The sequence below is a fragment of the Pelophylax lessonae genome, assembly GCF_965119305.1.
Source record: "Pelophylax lessonae genome assembly, chromosome: 5".
In the NCBI taxonomy this organism is placed as follows: domain Eukaryota; kingdom Metazoa; phylum Chordata; class Amphibia; order Anura; family Ranidae; genus Pelophylax; species Pelophylax lessonae.
Window position 1 is genome coordinate 511,244,966 of NC_138772.1, and position 15,528 is coordinate 511,260,493.

The window sequence follows — 15,528 nt, forward strand, 5'->3', positions numbered from 1 at the left end:
GCACTGTACACGTCATTCTGGCCAGAAAAAAGGGAGTGTGGGGAGGGGTAACCAAGATAGGTATTCCTCTTACCTTCATTAACGGACACAGCTCCTGATCTTCTTAACCATTCTGTTATACTGCCCACTACAGGAGTAAGACAGTAGGCAGAAAAAAAGTTGGTCTACGCCTATGGGCAGTCCCAGGGGGCATACTCCCTCTCTTTGCTATAGGTACTCTGGGATTTCTGGTCCTGGCAATTTTTTATTTTTAAATAGAAATGTTTCTCATGTTTTTTCCTGTGAGATCTACAATAAACTGCCGGACTGGGTGACGGGCTGGATAATCTAGATCCAGTGTTCACCCTAGTCTGGCCTCTGAGCGCGCAAAGCACTCAGCTCTGCGCTAGGTTGGCTGCGACATAGCCCCAACGGACAGGGGCTGGCCTTCAAGTTAAACGCCTCGCGAGGTTGCATATGACCGGGTCTCGGCCCGAGTCGCAGTTGTCTTTGTGTCCGGAGGGTTTTGGTGTGGATGTGGGCCCCTCCTTGGGACGGTCGGACCTTCTGCTTCCCCTCCTTCCCGTCAGGCACCCCCATTATACCCCCCTCCACTTATGCTGGGGCTGTATAGGTGGTCTGGTCCATCTCCTGGTGTGGGGGCAGGGTGATATGCTGGCGGGGGGTGCACCGCCGGTGACCGGAGAATCAGCAGTGCGGGGGGGGATTGTACCTGGTGAAGGCTCCTGCCAGGGCCCCCCGTCCTGCCTGGGCCTATCCTTGAGGCCTAGGGATCCCTCCTGGGAGCCTCTTGGTGCCACCATTTTCTTGTAGCCTGTGCGCTTAATGCACGGTGACCATGTTTGTGTAGTCTGGTGGCCATTTTGCAGTGGTTTGCTATTGAAAATAGCGGCGGTCATGGCAGTGGAGCACTGCGGATGGCGATTTTGGCGGTGGGAGCCCCTTCTCATCCCCTGGTGCTGACTCCTGGATCTTTTCACTTCCTGATCGCCACACATGAAGTGCAGATTGTCCTGGTGGCTGCAGGTACCTGTTTCTGCCGGGTGGTGAGTCTGGTGGGATCCTCTCCCTCTCTGCTGAGGATCGTTTGGTGCTTTGTGCCTGGCGACCAGGTGGTGCTGCCAGTGCGGTGGGGGTTGTACCTTTGCAGTGTTTTACACTTTTTGTGGGGTCCCCCAGTGACACTTTGGAGCACATCTCCTCACCTGATCCCCTCTCTGAGGCTGCGGGGCCCTCCGGTTCCCCACCAGCCTTCGATGCACTGTTGGCGGTCCCGGAGTCCTTTGTGTCCTGGGTGGAGGTGGCTTTAGGGTGACAGGCTGGCGAAAAGCACCCCCTGCCTTCCCCTGCCACATCGGTCTCCTCAGATCCTGAATCTGATTTGGCTGCCTCGGACATAAGTAACCCTGTTGGGTCTGCGACCACGCGCCCGGGAATTCTCAGATAGTGAGGATGATTTCTCCACAGCTGCAACCGCGCATGAAAAGGCACTGGTGGAAGCACTGATTGTATCTGTGTGTGAGAGCCTAAAGATGGGGGATGCCGCTGGCACTCACAAGCCATCCAGAGCAGCAAAGGTGTTTCCTTTCCCCACCTATTTTGACAGAATTGTCGCTAAAGAGTGGGGATGACCAAAGCGCCCCCTTGGGGTCCCTAAGTGATTTCCTAGTCGGTACACCTATGAGGAGTCCCTTGTTAAGAAGTGGACTGTTCCACTGGTGGTGGACCCTCCGGTTTCCAGATTGAAAAAGGCAACCATGATTCCGATTGAAGAGTCCCCGGCCTTTAAGGATCTGGCTGAAAGGAAGGCGGAGGCTGTGGCCCGCAATATGTACACACTGTCTGGTTCGGCACTAAGACTGGTATTCACCATTGCCCTGGTGTTGCAAACTCTGACCAAGTGGGCTAAGCTTTTACGTCATGACCTGGAAGGAGAACAGTTCCCCCTGCCTTTGCTGAGCTGAGGGACCAGCTGGTCCAGGAGCTGCAGTTTATCTGTGATGCCTTTTTGGATGTGGCTCTCTGTTTCGGCAGTGGTCCTTCGGCATGTCTTTTGGCTCAAATGCTGGTCTGCGGACCAGACTTCTAAAAAGGCCTTGACTGCTCTCCCCTTTCAAGGAGATCGCCTATTTGGAGCTACTCTGGGTGACATTATTAAAGGTATCACAGGGGGTAAGAGTACCTTTCTTCTGCAGCCTACTAAGGGCAAGGACCCTCGTCGTAGAAGTGGAAACATAGATGGGGCAAAATGCTGTCAAGTTCTTGAGGAAAATCTGCTGCTCTGAAAGTTGTTAATGGGAAAAAGGTTTACCTTCCAACATGACAATGACCCAAGGCACACAGCAAAAATAACCATAAAGTGGTTGGAGGACAAAAAAAGGTGAATGTCCTTACATGGCCTAGTCAAAGCCCAGACTTAAACTCCCTTGAAAATCTGTGGAATGACTTGAAGACTGCATTCCACAAACTGTCACCATTAAATTCAACTGAACTTGAGCAGTGAGCAAATATTGCAAAGTCTAGATGTGCAAAGTTAGTAGAGACATATCCCAACAGACTAAAGGCTGTAATTAAAGCAAAGGGTGGTTCAACAGAATTCTGACACAAGGGGTTGATCCTTTTCCAACTCGCTGATTCTGTTTTTGTAAGTTTTTTTTTATAACATATTGGTATTATATATTTCACTTGGATGTTCTAGTAAATACAGCTGCATAAAACAAAATCTGTCTTTATTTCAGGCTGCAAAGCAACAAAATGTGATTTTTTTATCTATACCCACTGTAGGTGGGTCAGCCTGATGTTTAATGTGTTAGCATTCAGTTGATCAATAAATTCCTTTAGTTCCTTCACACTTCCCATCCATGAAATGAGGACATCATATATGAATCTTAACCAAAGTTTAACATGGCAAGAAACATTGGTGTATTATAGGCAACTTGTTCCTTCCAGAATGCTGGGTGGAGGCATCCATAGGTAGGTACCCCTATCAAAGTTCCTCTGGTTTGTTGATAGTATCCACTTCTAAGCTGGAAGAAATTATTCACAAGCGTGAACTCTAATAGATTTTTAATAAATCCATTCAGAGGCCACATATGGGGAAAATTTATCTCCAGAAAGTAGTGGACCGCTTTGAGTCCACAGCCGTTGGGTATTGACGTGTAGAGAGGACTCCATGTCAGTCCCCACTAGTAGGGAATCTCCTGGCACCTTTGGCTCAGAAATCTTGCCCAGTACATCCTTTGTGTCCTGAACATAGGATTTTTGACCAAGAACCAATTCTTTCTCTATCGCTCATTGACAGACGTAGTCTTCTTGATTCTCAAGAGCTGGGTTATGTTGTCTCCGCAGGAGTAGGACTAGGCAGAATGACAAAACGTTCTGGCTCCACCCTAGGGGCAGTCCCTGAGGGTATATCCTCCCTCTCTCTGCTACAGGGAATCAGTTTTTTTCTGTCTAGTCAGGAGTAAGGACCTAAGTTCCTTGCTGGGATCTTTTGGTCCTGGCAAGACTTTTTTTCTTTAAGAAAAAGACATTTTTTAGGTAGTTTTTCTCCAGTGTTTTTTCCTGTGAGATCTTCAAGCAAAAATGCCGGACTGGGCGACACTTGTGGTCACCCCAGCCGGCCTACGAGCGCGCGCAGACCATGGCATTGCGCTTGGTCGGCCGCGACATATTCAAGTAAGTATGCGGGGCCGGGCGACGGGCTGGATGTTGAGATCCAGTGGTCACCCCGGTTTCTGCCTAAAAGCGCGTGCAGACCAGTGCGCTGAGTCGGCCGCGACGGAGTCCCAGTAAAGGGACTGACTTTGCGAGTTAAAAGCTCGCTTGGACGCCAGGTACCAGAGAGTCGAGGCGTCCACAAACCCCCACCCCGGTGGAGAGGGTATTGTGAAGAGAGGGTGCCTGTCGGTTCGGTATGGTGAGTAAACGTTCCCTTTTTTCCTCATTATGAGGCAGTATATATTATGGGCCCCTCCATATATGGTCAGTATATATCTGATACTTACAAGTCCCCCTTGTAATACAGCATGTGTTTGTGGGAAGTGGACTTGGTTCAAGAGCTAACACTCTACCCAGCAGACTGTAACATTACAGCAGACATAGGAGGTATAATCCTACCTTATGTGCAGTGTATCTCTGTAGATCCATATGTCACCTCTAGCAGAGTACAGGTGGATGTGCTGGGAAGACGATATCGGCGGTCCGCCGCCATTTTGCCGTAGACCGAATGCATGTATGTCCTCAGGTCACGCCGGCCGCCATGTTTTTGGAGTCTTATGTCTCTTCTATGGGGGCGGCCATGTTTTGTGAGCCCAGCTTCCTCGTGGAGGGCTGGGAACGCCGGAAGGCGTACACAGGGGGCGGAGCCACGCCTTCTGCCCGGGAAAAAGCAAACAGCTCCTTCCAGTCTGTGTAAGACAGACGCTGGCTGCAGTTTGTTGGAAACTGCACTGCATCGGTTGGTGAGCCTTGGGGGTCCCTCTCTCTCTCTCTGGGATCGAGAAGCAGGTACTCTGAGGGGCGCTATTGCGCTAGGGGGAGACACACAAAAAAAAAAAAAAAAAAAAAAGAAAAAGTTTTTTTGTTTTTGCTGGCAAAGGTGTCCTGTATTAACATGGACCCTGCCACTCATGTATCTCCTCCGGATCCCCTCGAGGGGTCTGCGGGATCCTCCAGCACCCCATTGACAATTGAATCTTTGTCAGCTATTATGGAAACTTTTGTGTCCCGGGTGGAAGTGGCTTGTCAGGGACAGGGCGCAAGAAAGCGACCCCCGCCTAACCCCTTATTATCTGAAACCTCGGATTCAGACTCTGAGCCTATTTCTGCAGTTGCAGGTACTTCATCTGGTATTGGTGTCTCGGGTCCTGTCTCTTCAGACAGTGAGGAGGATGTTTCGGCATCCGCCATAGCCCGAGAGGAAGCGTTGGTAAACGCACTCATTGTATCTGTTCAAGAGACTTTAAGGTTACAGGGTATTCCATCAGAAATAGCTGAAACTGAGATCCCTTTTGGGACTAAAAAGCGCATCAAAGTGGCAAAGGTCTTTCCATTGCCCAAATGTTTTGGCAATCCAATCGATGAAGAATGGCGTCTGCCAAAACGCACTTTTAATATTTCTAAACGCATTGACAGGCGTTATCCGTTTGAGGAAACCCTTATTAAGAAATGGACAGAACCACCTGTGGTGGATTCACCTATTGCTAGATTGAATAAAGCCACGGTTATTCCTTTAGAAGACGCTCCGTCTTTTAAAGATCCAGTGGATCGCAAGATAGAAGCTATGTCTCGCACCATGTTTTCCTTGATTGGATCAGCTTTCAGGCCAATAATTGCTATTGGTCTGGTTTCGCAGGCTGTAACTGAATGGACCAAGTGGTTACGCCGGGACTTAGAAGAAGTCCCTCAGGCGGTATCAGATTTGTTGGAACAAATGATACAGGGGTTACAGTTTGTATGTGATGCGGCGTTAGACGCCACTCCATTAATGGCGCGAGCATCAGTCTCAGCAGTGGTTCTCAGGCGTACACTGTGGCTAAAAGGTTGGTTAGCCGACCAAGGTTCCAAAAAAGCATTGGCTAATATCCCCTTTTCAGGAGAGCGTCTATTTGGAGCCAACTTAGATGAGATCATTAAGGATCTCACCGGTGGAAAAAGCACCTTTTTACCGCAAAATTTTAAAGGTAGAGGAACTCGTCAAAGACGAGGGCCTTCTTTTTCTGCTCACAAGAGGTTTTTTCGTCCAGCGGGTGAAAAAACTAAGTCCTCCAAAGCTCCTGCAGGAGGCGTCAGGGGTCGTTGGTCGGGCAAGCAAAAGCCCGCCCCCTCCAGACCTGAAGATAAACCATCCAAAGCCTGAAGGTGCGCCCCCACCCATAACTGGGGTGGGGGGACGTCTTCGCCGGTTCCCGGATCCATGGCTTTCCAGAATCCCGGACAAATGGGTTTGCGAAGTCATAAAGTCAGGGTACAAGATCGAGTTTCGATCTCTCCCACCGGCGCGATTCTTCCCTTCCAATATCCGACTATCTCCGGATCGTCTAGAAGATCTGCGGAGAGCAGTCACAGATCTACTACAACAAGGAGTGGTAGTCCACGTTCCTTGGACAGAACGGTTTCAAGGGTTTTATTCAAACCTGTTTACAATACCCAGGAAAGAGGGCAAAGTGCGTCCAATTCTGGACTTAAGAGCACTCAATTCTTTCGTCAACATAAGAAGATTCAGAATGGAGTCCATTCGCACGGTAGCAGCCTTCCTGCATCCAGGGGATGTCCTAGCGTCCATAGACATCAAGGACGCCTATCTTCACATTCCCATTTTCGCAGGACATCAGCGTTTTCTACGCTTTTCCGTAGAGGAGAACCACTATCAGTTTGTGGCGTTACCTTTCGGTCTCGCCACGGCTCCGCGGGTCTTCACAAAGGTGTTGGCCCCAATGTTGGCACTTCTGCGCCAAAGAGGTATATCGATTCTAGGTTACCTAGACGATCTTCTGCTTCATGCAGAGTCTCCTCAAACCTTGCTACAAAACATAGAAATTACTATGATTTCTTTACAGGAATTCGGGTGGCTGGTGAACCAGCAAAAGTCATTTCTGGTTCCCACCCAGAGGCTCGAATATCTGGGTCTAATGCCCCATACACACGTGCAGATTATCTGCAGACTTTTGTCTGCAGACTTACCTTTTCTATGTAGTGCAAGGGCCTGCCGGATTGCATACAAATTGAAAGTGTTTAGGTTTGACCTCATATTATATGGTTTTGGTAAGTCTGCAGACAAAAGTCTGCAGATAATCTGCACGTGTGTATGGGGCATTATTCTAGACACAGTCAGGACAAGAGTTTTCCTTCCGGTAGGGAAACTCCGAAAGATTCAATCAGCAGTCCAGTTGTTACTGTCCAACAGCTGGTCTTCCCTTCGGACTTGCATGAGGGTTCTGGGGTTGATGGTGGCTTCATTCGAAGCAGTCCCATTTGCCCAGTCCCATACCCGAATTCTTCAGCAAGAGATTCTTCTCAGATGGAATCGGAATCCGGAATCCCTGGACAATCAGATACGATTGAGCAAACAGACCAGAGAGTCTCTGGTTTGGTGGCTTCGGTCTCCAATGCTCAGCCAGGGAAAGTCATTTCTGCCAATATATTGGACGATAGTGACCACGGATGCCAGTCTATCCGGATGGGGAGGAATTCTTGGTCAGTTATCTGTCCAGGGACTTTGGTCCACGGAAGAATCCAGATTACCGATAAATGTATTGGAACTGAGAGCGATCAGACTTTGTCTGATTCACTGGACCGAGCAGCTCCAGGGCAGCCCGGTTCGGATCCAGTCGGACAATGCCACGGCCGTGGCTTATGTCAATCATCAGGGGGGCACCAAGAGTGTCCGAGCGGCCAAAGAAGTGGCTTGCATTCTTCGCTGGGCGGAACGATTTGTTCCAGCAATCTCTGCGGTGTTCATTCCGGGGGTGGAGAATTGGCAGGCAGATTATCTCAGCCGTCAGACCCTGGATCAGGGGGAATGGTCCCTCCATCCAGACGTTTTCCACCAGTTGTGCCTACGGTGGGGCACCCCGGATGTGGATCTGTTGGCATCACGATTCAACAGGAAAGTTCAGAGATTCGTGGCTCGCTCCCGCGATCCTCTAGCAGAAACCGCAGACGCACTGATCGCCCCGTGGGGGCAATACCAGCTAATATATGCCTTCCCTCCTCTCGCGTTACTGCCAAGACTTCTTCGCAGGGTAGAGGAGGAAGGAATCCCAGTAATCCTGGTAGCTCCGGACTGGCCTCGTCGAGCTTGGTACGCCGACATGGTCAGACTGGTGGCGGACGTCCCATGGAGACTTCCTCTCAGGGAGGATCTACTGTCTCAGGGACCGATCTTCCATCCTGCTTTACGATCGCTGGCTTTAACGGCCTGGCTATTGAGACCCAGGTGCTGAAGGACAAGGGTTTGTCAGCTTCAGTTATTCCTACTCTAGTTGAAGCAAGGAAAGCGACTTCCAGAAAGATTTATCATCGCACATGGAAGTCCTACATTGCATGGTGTGAACCTTTGGGGTTCCGTCCTCGGTCTTATTCGATTAGTCGAATATTGGCTTTTCTGCAACAAGGGGTTGAGCAGAAACTGGCCTTGAGTACTATCAAGGGTCAGGTCTCAGCATTAGCCATCTTCTTTCAGAAGCCTTTGGCTACTCATTCCTTGGTGCGGAATTTCATCCAGGGGGTGCGACATCTGGCTCCGCCAGTGCACGCGCCGTTACCCCCCTGGGATCTTAATTTAGTGTTGTCGGTTCTTCAGAAACCTCCCTTTGAAGATATTAGGGAGATTCCTCTACCCACGTTGTCCCAGAAGGTGGCCTTCTTGGTGGCTATTACTTCTGCACGCAGGGTGTCAGAACTGGCCGCATTATCTTGTCGTTCACCATATCTGGTGGTTCATAGAGATAAGGTGGTTCTTCGTCCGAATCCATCCTTCCTACCAAAAGTGGTTTCAGAATTTCATCTGAATGAAGAAATTGTATTACCTTCCCTGTGTCCTAAGCCCAGTCATCCTCGGGAATTTGCTTTGCACTCCTTGGATGTGGTCCGGGCGATCAGGGTATACTTGAAAACGACAGACTCGTTTCGCAAGACGGATTCACTTTTTGTGATCCCAGATGGACCCAAAAAGGGGTTGCCTGCATCTGCCGCGACCATTTCCAGATGGATCAGACAGACGGTAGTGCAGGCTTATTCTATTAAGGGTCGGGAGCCCCCGTTCCCTGTTAAGGCGCACTCCACTCGGGCACTTAGTGCGTCATGGGCCTTTCGCCATCAGGCGTCAGTGGTCCAGGTGTGCAAGGCGGCTACCTGGTCGTCGGTGCATACCTTCTCTAAACATTATAAAGTTGATGTAATGGCATCGTCTGATGCCTCATTTGGCCGCAAGGTTTTGCAGGCCGCAATTTGAGGAGACCAGTGGTCTACCTCGAGGGTTTTTTCCGTTGGAAAATTTTTTCTTTAGCCTCATTCTTTGTTTATAATGAGCCTTTAAAACTTCTAGTTTGGCACCGGTTGGGCCTTCTAGATTGGATTTGATTTTGTCAATCCCACCCCTCATTTGTGGCACTGCTTCTGGATGTCCCAGCTCTTGAGAATCAAGAAGACTACGTCTGTCAATGAGCGATAGAGAAAAATGGATTTTTGTAAGAACTTACCGTAAAATCCTTTTCTCTTAAGCTCATTGACAGACGTAGTACCCGCCCCTCTATCATTGAGTTGGGTTGGGTTAAATTCTCTGTACTGCTTTAAACAGAACTGATTCCCTGTAGCAGAGAGAGGGAGGATATACCCTCAGGGACTGCCCCTAGGGTGGAGCCAGAACGTTTTGTCATTCTGCCTAGTCCTACTCCTGCGGAGACAACATAACCCAGCTCTTGAGAATCAAGAAGACTACGTCTGTCAATGAGCTTAAGAGAAAAGGATTTTACGGTAAGTTCTTACAAAAATCCATTTTTTAACAGCAAATCAATGTATTTGCCTGTTTTTTCAAGGGGGCCCATTATGGCCGACACTATAGGTCGACCAGGTGGAGTTTGGGGATCCTTGTGTATCTTAGGGATCACATAAAATATTGGATAATTAGATTCATCTACTTTTAGGAAGTCACATTCCTTCTTAGTGAGAAGACCAGCTTCTAGCAAAATCCAACTTAGAATTACATTTCTTTAGCAAAATAGGAAAAGGATCCCCAGGTTCGTTTCCAGTATGTTCTAGGATCCTCCAGTAGACGTTTTACCTCCTTTACGTAATAGTCCTCACTCAAGAATACAACATTGCCCCCTTTGTCACTCAGCTTTATTACTATGTTGTTGGCTTCTCTTAATTCACTCAACGCTCTCCTTTCCTCTTTTGTAAGGTTATCCAGAACTGGTATCTCCCAATTCAGCTGTTTTAAATTTGTTGACACTAGGCCTAAAAAGAGGCGAATCCAGCGGTTGTTTTCAAAAGTGGCCATCTTAGTTGACTTTATCTTTAGGGCTCTTTCACACGAGCGATCCGATCAGATCCGCCTGTCAGTTTTTTAGGCGGATCTGATCGGATCCTCCATGCATCCCTATGGGGCAGCGGGTGTCAGCGGAGACATCTCCGCTGACACCCGCTGCCATCTGCATCCGATCCTGTCCGTGAAATCTGGACGGATGGAAACCCTATTTTTCCATCCGTTCAGTAATCGGATCGGATGAGAGTGGACAGGCGGTCCGCTCTCATCCGATCCCCCATAGAGGGCAGCGGGGGCTGAGACACCTCCCTCTCCGCACTGCAAGCGGAGACGGAGCTGTCATCCGCCGGCTCAGCGGGGATCGCGGATCGATCCCCGCTGAGCAACACGGATCCGCCTACGGAGGCGGACCGTGTGAAAGAGGCCATAGATCAACTCTTCTCAAAGTTTGTGTTTATCCTCATATAAGGACATCAGCATTTCCAATGCCACCTGATCTTCTGTTATCTGTCCAGGACTCCTCTCACCTTTTTTGTATAGAAGTCTCAAAAAGATTTTCCTTAGGAGGGGCGGTGCCAGGTAGGTGCTATAGCACCCCCAAAATTTCTCATAGCACCCCCATCAGCAGTTGCTTTGGGCACCTCCGGGAAAAAGTTCACACCTTGAAGTCCGGACCAGGTCGCCTGCTTGTCATAATGACCGCAGGCAGACCCCGGCCCCCAGCCCACCCTTGGTGTACACTTAGCAGGTTTGTGTCAGTGTCTAATGTCAGGAGAATGGCACACAGCAATCAGATGAAGGGCTGGATGATGTCCCTCCAGCACCTCGGCCAGCATAGTGAGGGAGGGATCTGTGGAATCTCTTAGGCCCCTTTCACACCGTCCGCTCCGTCGGCAGACTCTGTTTTTCTCAGCGGGGGATTGATCCGCTGATCCCCCGCTGAGCAGGAGGATGGCAGCTCTGTCTCCGCTCTGTGTGCGGAGACAAAGCTGTCAGGTCCCCGCTGTCCTCTATGGGGGAATCGGATGAGAACGGACCGCCTGTATATTCTCATCCAATCCCATCTGATCCGATCTGCCAGAAGGATGGAAAATAGGGTTTCCATCCATCCGGATTTGACGGACCGGATCGGATCGGATGTCAGTGGACATGTCTTCACTGACATCCGCTGCCCCATAGAGATGCATGGGGCTTCCGTTCAGATCTGCCTGAAAAACTGACAGGCGGATCTGAACGGTCCGCGCATGGGTGAAAGGGGCCTTACTTTTAGACAATCGTTCGGTGTCCCTGCTGCAGCCCCCCCCCCCCCCCCCACCACCACCACCACATTTTGATAAATGCTGCTCAAGAGGGGAGCCACCTCAAAACTGGTCACTTTCACCCCCTTCCTGCCCAGGCCAATTTTCACCTTTCAGCGCTGTCACACTTTAAATGACAATCGCGCAGTCATGCAACACTGTACCCACATTACATTTTTATCATTTTTTCCCCCAAAAATAGAGCTTTCTTTTAGTGGTATTTGATCACTATCGGGTTTTTTGCTACATAAATAAAAAAATATTGAAAATTTAGAAAAAGGTTTTCTTTATTCCTGTTATAAAATTTGGTAAATAAGTATCTCTCTTCTGCACTGATGAGGCGGCACTGATATGCAGCACTGATGGGCATTGATAGATGGCACTGATATGCAGCACTGATAGGCATTACTGATGGGCACTGATTGGCATCACTGGCAGGCACAGCTGATGGGGCTTCACCCCCTCCCCCCGCCATAAGTGGCTCTTCTCTAATCGTGCCCTGTCAGTGCAAATAGAGGAAAGACAATGATCAGCACTTCCTGGATACGCTATGATTGGACACAGCTGATTATATGGTAAAGAGCCTAGGTCATAGGCGTTTTACCGAGATCAGATATGTTGTATGTCAGAGCGACACACCACACTTCCGATCGCTGCGCACTAGCGGCTTACTCTGCTGGACGTCATATGGTACCCAGTCTGGATAATGGAACCCCCCCCCCCCCCCAGCCGTCATTCGGCTATAGGACGGCCAGGAAGGTGTTACCATAGTAAGGGGAAGTGATCAGGATGTTTTTTGTTTTTTTTTACACTTTATGATTGTTTATACCAGTGAATTCCACTCTTATAAGCAATCGTTTTTACTGAATGAAATGATTAATGCAGTGTGTTGCGGTTAGCTTTGATTGGCCACAGCTAATCACATGGTACAGATGGGCTGTGATTGGCCCTGTCTGTACCATGTGATCACTGTGACCAATTACAGCTAGCAACACAGTTGTACACAATGGATGGCATGAAAGCATCCGATGTTTACAATTGTCATGTGATCTGCTGTAATTGGTCACAGCAATCACATGGTACAGGGATCCGACTAATCAGTTGTTGATCTTCGTATGTTGAGTAACCTCTTCACTTTTCGATTTGAAACTAGCATGCAACAAAAAAACGGATGAATATTTGTCCGATAATCGGATCGTGTGTACCAGGCTTCAGGAAAACGGTCCGCCCTGTTGGACGCTGCAGCCTGAGGACTCTGCCCAAAGACTTGGAAAGGCTTGCTAGCTATGAGACTGAGGAAGCCAATGAGTCCAGGGGACGGTGGGGAGTCCAGACCTCTGCTGGTACAGCTGACCCCAGAGCCAGGGGGCTCAGAATGCTTTCATTTATGTTTGGTGAAAGTTAAAGTTTTTTCTGCCTCTAATCATCCTAATGTGAATGGACACATAGGATAACATTGATTGAGTTGCATCTACAGGAAAAACACAAAGCTCCTGTAGAAGCAGCCATATTTAAGCCAGTGTGCACAGAGCAAAACAGTGTTTTAGATTTTTTTTTTTCCTCAAGTAAAAGATTTGCGTCTGATGATATGTGCCAGATTCAACATCTAATACTGAATATTTTCTGTTATTCTCAGTGTGGATTTGAGATTTTGTTCCCAAACCCTATAGCTTGGTATTTATATTTACCACTGACTATAGATATTCAAGAATAAATTCTCTTTTTTTCAAAACGTTACGTCTTCCATAACACAGTACATCAAATGATGTCCTAGGCTTTGACTGGGGATATCTGAATGATGGGTGCAGCTGTAGGCATCATTCAGATATCATTTTCTTTTAGCCGGCAATTTCCTGCACCGTAAGAACAACCATACCAGCTGTTCAGCTTGTAAGTATGCAGGCATCTGGGGTAAAGATGTCCACATAGACCATCCTCTGCACCGCCATCAACGTCATTCCTTCTGCACTGCGCTCCACGAGCGCTTCAAGCCTCACTTTACTGCAGGGTAGTCTTCCTGGTCATGACTACAGACTGGCTGACAGCGGGGAGAGTCAGCGGTGAGGAGGATGGTCTATGTGGACAGCTTTACCCCGGATTCCTGCATACTTAGATGTGCCTCTTTTAATCATCACCCATGTGAGTTGCTAAATGTTGAACCTCCATTAAATGTAACCATATTGCTACACTTAGAGGTGCCTCTCTTCTCTTTTACACTCTGTAGCTCCTGCTGGATTTTGCTTCTAATCCCCTTGTGGAGGCGCCATTTGTGGATGAACATTTTATGGTTACACAACCTATCACATTGCTATAATCTTTTTATTTTGACTATTATCTGGACTTATGAATAAATGGTTGTGGAAAGAACCATTTGAGTTTCCATTATTTCTTATGGGGAAATTCGCTTTGATATAAGAGTGCTTTGGATTACACAAGTATGTTTCCGGAACGAATTATGTTCGCAATCCAAGGTTTGACTCTATATGTATTATTTAATAGATGCATCAAAGCTCCCGATTGCTTAATTAGAAGAATACATTCTTCATGTGCCTGCAAGATTTCTGATCTTATCTTGCTGGCTGTATAGCAAGCAGCCCAAGTCCTCCAGCAGGATAAATTCTTTATTAAATGGTGCCCTCTGGTGGACAAATACCAGTATACACGCTTAAATGTTTCTTTGTAGTATCCGGTTAGGAGCTTCACCCTATACACCCCCAACCCCCCGCCCCCCCAGCCCCAGTCTCAAAATTAAATAAATAAAAAACTTCATAGACCATGGAATCCTGTGTTAAGTGATATTATGTGCTTCCAGCAGCTGATGTACTAACATACTAAGTATACAACTTCTTCATCTTTTAATCCCTGCCTATGTTCCAGTTTAAGAAGGTGCCATAACTGCTGCCCCAGGTCTCCTTTTTCAGGGTATCTCCTTTACCTTGCAGTGTCATGTGGAGCCCCCCTTGCATGTAGGAACTAGAGTTGTGTCTCCTGTGAAGTTCAGGAATGCAGCACTGAGAGAGGAGAGGCATGGACAGTTGTAAACTGCATGTGCTGGGTAAAAATGTTAACAAAACGTTTACTGAGAGATGTTTATTTTATTGTGCTCAATGTGTTAAAATAATAAAAAAAAAATGCTGAGAGTTTAATACTAATTTACCCACCTCCTGCCCACCATATAGACAAATGCTGGCAGGCAGGATCCTCGCTTGTTTTGGGCCAACGTCATATGATGTCGCACAGTCTCACCACAATCGCGCGTGTGGCTCTTTACCCATGTGATCACCTGTTACCAATCACAACTGATCACATGTAAACAAGGAGATGCCGTTTATTGGCTACTCCTCTACCAGGAAATTCTAGAGCACTTCATGCTGCTCTCTGCTGACCAGCTTTATGGAGATGATGATTTCATTTTCCAGCAGAACTTGGCACCGCCCACACTGCCAAAATTATCAATACCTGGATTAATGATCATGGTATCACTGTGCTTAAATGGGCAGCAAATTCGCCTGACCTAAACCCCATAGAGAATCTGTGGGGTTTTGTTAAGAGGAAGATGAGAGACACCAGACCCAACAATGCAGATGAGCTGAAGGCCGCTATCAAAGAAACCTGAGCTTCCATAACACCTCAGCAGTGCCACAGCCTGATCACCTCCATGCCACACCACATTGATGCAGTAATTCATGCAAAAGAAGTCCGGACCAAGTATTGAGTGCATACTATACTGTACATGGATATACTTTTCAGTAAGCCAACATTTCTGTATTAAAAATCTCTTTTTTTTTTTTTTTTATTGGTCTTACGGAATATTCAAATTTTCTGAGAAACTTAATTATGGGTTTTCACTGGCTGTAAGCCATAATCATCAAAATTAAAATAAAGAAATGCTTGAAATATATCACTGTGTGTGTAATGCATCTATATAAAATATGATTTTAACTTTTTGAATTGAATTACTGGAATAACTTTTTGATGATATTCAAATTTTATGAGATTCACCTGTATATTATTGATCTATTCTTTACTTCTCTCATAGTATATATTGTATTTATATATTTCTTGCAGCTATATTCATCATTGGAATATAGTGGATAGTTGGACTCAATCAAACTTCCCTCAATCCTTCCGAACTCTTTGAATTTTTTTGGATCTGTTCTATACCGTAAAGGCTTCAATTTTTGGTCATACTACTCCAGTGTTTTTAAGAACAGTGTTCTCATCTAGTTTAGATATGATACA